Genomic DNA, 5000 nt, shown 5'->3' with positions numbered 1-5000 from the left:
CCATCCATCTCATCCTTGGTCGCACCCTCATACTCACTCCTTCCACCTCTTCCTTCCACACCTCTTTTACTAATCTTTCTTCACTCATATTTTCCATTTGTCCAAACCACCTTAATACTCTTTCATCAATCCTATCTCCCAAACCCCTTTCCACCCTCGTTCTCCTCCTCAACTCCTCGTTTCTCTATCCAACCTAGTAACCCCTACCACACTTTTCAGGCATTTCATCTCAAACTCCTCCTCTTTTCCTCTCTTATATTTCATGTTTCTGTCCCATACAGTGCTATTGACACAATCACTATTTCATACAATCTCCTCTTAGCATCCATTCCCAAATGTCTATTTTTATTACACTTCTTAATCCCCCAGGGTATTTACTTGCTTCTCTCAATCTACATTCTCCCTCCACCTCCACTCCTTTTCCCGCCACATTCACACCCAAGTATCTAAAGCTATCTACTTCCTCCAGTCTCTCTCCCTTAATACTCACCTTACTTTTACTCACATTTATCTTCAAATTCCTGCTTTCGCACAACTTCCCAAACTCCGTCACAAATTTCCTTAATCTTTCCTCTGGTCCTGCTACAAGCGCAGTGTCATCAGCAAACAACAACTGGCATATCTCCCATTTTTCTCCATTCTCTTCAACCATCTCCAATCCCCGACCCATTACCTTTGCGTTTACCTCTCCCACCATCCCACCTGAGTATAAATTAAACAGCCAATACGATATAGCACATCCCTGGCGAAGTTCCACTTTTACCTCTATCCGTTTCTAATTCTAACATAGGCTCTACTACTCTCGTAAAAACTCTTGACTGCTCTTAACAGCTGTACCCCTATCCCATATATCTGCACAGTACCTTCCTTTCTACGCTGTCATAAGCCTTTTCCAAATCCATAAAGGGAAAAAAAAAAAAAAAAAAATGCTAAAGCTTTCTCACATAGTTGTCTTACCACAAAAATCTGATCCACGTAAACCCTACCTGTCCTAAACCCACACTGTTCCTCACCAATTACTCCCACTGTTCCTCTCCTAATCCTCACATAAGCCTTCCCAACTACCCTCAACAAATTAAGCCCTCAGAAACTACTACACTCACACTTGTCCCCTTTTTTCCTTGTAAAGTGGAACTATACGGGCAGTCTTCCAGTCCTCCGGCACTCTACCCTTCCTTATGCATACATTAAATAACCTCACTTGCCAGACCCCTATTACTGTACTTGCCTTCTTCGGACACTCCGTTTGTTAGCCGTCCAACCCAGATGCCTTACCTGCTTTCATTATTTTCAGAGCTACTTGTATCTCATCTTTTCTTATTTTTCCTTCATTTTCCTCTCCCATCACCGTCATTTACTAAGCGCCTCCCACTACTACCACCAATTCCTCCCCCATCTTCCTCCAGATTCAATAGCTCTCTAAAATGCTCTGCGCATCTTTCTCTTGCCGCCTCTCTTCTGTTAGGATTTGTCCATCTGCGCTTTTTACCTCTTCTTCTCTACGTGACTCAACTCTCCTTCCCCTCTTAATTTCCTTCCTAAACGTCTTTTATTGCTTTAGAAAAACTTCTGTCATACTCCTCCTCCATTTGACATCCGCCCCCTTTTTGCCACCTTTAGACAAAAGAAATAAAAATAAGTTAATAAAAACTACAATACTGGTGGCTTATGGGCTCTACGAAAAAAAAAGAGTGTCGATACCTGCAGCTACATAACTACTCAATCTTCTCTGAAGGCTTCCCTCTCTCTTCTAAGGACCCCACCCCATCTTTACCTTATCCTCAACCCCTTCTATAGCTTTGGAGGACTTTTTTTCTACATAAGTTCATCCAGCAAAGGAACAGTCCCATACCTTTGGGGGAACCTATCCCTGTGGCATACATTTTTTATCTGTTTTCTTTACGCCTGTGATATTGGCTGCATGTTACTGTGGGGTTAAAAGCTACTTAGTAGCATGCGGCTGATTCTTAAGGGTGTATATGGGGCACTCCTACGGTCCAGAGTCATACGTAATTTTGTCTGCGATAGAGGAAATCTTTATTCATAGAGAAATAATGATACTTAATCATACTGCGACTGTCCCTCCGTTTTACTGTCCCCCTCACTCTTAATACTGTCCTGTACCCGGTGGTGGGGGAGAAGAATAATGCCACCGAGTGTTCCCACTTGAGTCGTAAAACGCGACAAAAACGGGACGGGGATAGGACTAGGCATCCTACTCTCTGTTGCCCCCAAAGGGGACATTCCTGAAAAAAGCAACGACATAAGATGGTCTGGGAGGAGTTTTTCAACCAAAACCCTAAGGTTTGGGACTTTTAATGCGCGTGAATATGGTACAGATGAGAGTAAAGGGGAAGAGATAGGCAGTATGTTTGTGAGAAGAAAGATGGATGTGTTAGCATTGAGTAAAACTAAGTTGAAAGGGAGGGGCGAGTTTGATTTTGGGAGTGTAATTGGGGGGTGTCATTAGCGAAGAAAGGACAAGGGAGAGAATGTATGTATGTATGTATGTATGTATGTATGTATGTATGTATGTATGTATGTATGTATGTATGTATGTATGTATGTATGTATGTATGTATGTATGTATGTGTGTATGTACGTATGTATATGTGTGTGTATTTATATTTGAGTGTATCACACACGCACACATTCACACATACAAATACACACAGTCACACACACATACGCACATACTTGCGTGAGTATATGCGAGTCACGAATACAATTGAGATTAGGTAAAGACTGACTTGTTAATTAAGCATGTGGAGGCTGCCATCGACTCGGGGCATTGTACGGCTCATGGGAGAGAGAAGAGAGGAGTAGAGAGGAGGAAAAGGGAGAGGAGGAGAGGGAGAAGGAGGGGAGGAGAGAGGGGGCAAGAAGGTAAGGAGATAGAAGAGATAAAGGGGTAAGAAGGAGAGGGGGAGAGTAGAGGGAGAGGGGAGGGGAAGGTAGAGGAGGGGAGAGGGGAGAAGAGAGGAGGAGAGGGGAGGGGAGATGAGGTGAAGGAGAGAACAAGGGGAGGGGAAGGTAGAGGAGAGGGAGGGGTAGAGAGGGGAAGGGTAGAGAGAGGGACAGGAAGTCATTATTGGATGTGTGGTTGCGCGCTGTTAAGCCTTTGATGCCCGTGGCCGAATGTTATATGTATGTTGCAGCCACTGCCAGGCGATTTTGTTCATCTGAGGCAGAGGAGGAAACGCTACAGACAGACACCAGATACCTCGTCATAGGGAACATGCTTATTTTTTCCCTAACGCTGAGTGATTTCTATCAAATTAGTCATGAAATCGAGAAAAAAGGAGGAATCGACCCGGAAGCTCTCCCCACCTTCAAGTCCCCCGACCCCTTTCAGCTAAATAAAATCGCCTGCAACTGGCTTCAATGGAAATCCATGAAGTAGGAAATAGCATTGATGGAGATTGAAGGCATCGCCCTTTATAACGGGTTTATCAATCCGTACAGAGTAGCGATGGCTACTGTGTGTTTATAAACGCACACACACACACACACACACACACACACACACACACACACACACACACACACACACACACACACACACACACACACACACACACACACACACACACACACACACACACACACACACACACATATATAGATATATATATATATATATGTGTGTGTGTGTGTGTGTGTGTGTGTGTGTGTGTGTGTGTGTGTGTGTGTGTGTGTGTGTGTGTGTGTGTGTGTTGTGTGTGTGTGTGTGTGTGTGTGTGTGTTTGTGTGTGTGTGTGTGTGTGTGTGTGCGTGTGTGTGTGTGTGTGTGTGTGTGTGTGTGTGTGTGTTGTGTGTGTGTGTGTGTGTGTGTGTGTGTGTGTGTGTGTGTGTGTGTGTGTGTGTGTGTGTGTGTGTGTGTGTGTGTGTGTGTGTGTGTGTGTGTGTGTGTGTGTGTGTGTGTGTGTGTGTGTGTGTGAGTAACACTAGCATACAAATATATAAGAAAAGTTACGCTCTACTTATATCTCTCTTGATGGCGCAATCGGCTAAGTCGCTAACACTTGTCACTTGCTAACCCGGGTTCGAGTCCTTGGCCGTACCACGTTTCAATTTCTGCATGTTGGCCTCATCGAGTCTCCCTCGATGTTGATGGCTCAGAATTAAAGTGTATTGTGGTTGATAACAGGTATATCTGTTCACTTGGACCCATTTAATGTTGTACAAATACTTTTCCGCGTTCGTGTACTTGCCAATTACACTATCATAGTGGAGATGGGTTGAACGCAAAATTTCGTGTACTTGTATGTAACTCGAGCATACAAATATATAAGAAAAGTTGCGCTCAACTTACATCTCTAATGATGGCGCAGTTGTCTAAGTCACTAACACTTGTCGAGGTCGAGTCCTTGGCTGTATCACGTTTCAATTTCTGCATGTTGACCTCCTCGCGTCTGCCTTGATGTTGATGGCTTAGAATTAAAGTGTATTGTGGTTGATAAAAATGTATATATGTTCACTGGGACCCATTCAATGTTGTACATATGTATATATATATATATATATATATATATATATATATATATATATATATATATATATATATATTATTATTATTATTATGTTCAATAAGTAATGAGAAAATGTCAGGAGAGAGACTATTTTCATAAGCTTACAAAAATTTGTCTCCTTCAAAACAATTGACTGTCGCATCTACACACTTCTGCATACGTCTTTTCCAATCCTGGAAGACCTCCTGAAAGTCTTTTTTCATTAGTCCCTTCAGATAACTTTCCGATTCCTCTTTCAGGTCCTCTGTTGACTGGAATCTGGTTTCCCTGAGGCTGTTTTTCATGCGTGGGAACGGGAAGAAGTCGCAAGGGGCTAGGTCAGGGCTGTAGGGTGGGTGTTGTACCACTTTCATTCCCCTGTCGGCCATCCAGGTGCTCAGCAGCGTTGACTTGTGGCATGGGGCATTGTCCTGGTGGAACCACCACTCACCACTCTTCCACTGCTGAGGCCTCTTCTTCCTCATCTTC

Source organism: Oratosquilla oratoria, chromosome 14, assembly GCF_046742065.1.
Source record: "Oratosquilla oratoria isolate Oo_2021 chromosome 14, ASM4674206v1, whole genome shotgun sequence".
Taxonomy (NCBI): domain Eukaryota; kingdom Metazoa; phylum Arthropoda; class Malacostraca; order Stomatopoda; family Squillidae; genus Oratosquilla; species Oratosquilla oratoria.
This window is presented reverse-complemented; position numbering follows the sequence as displayed.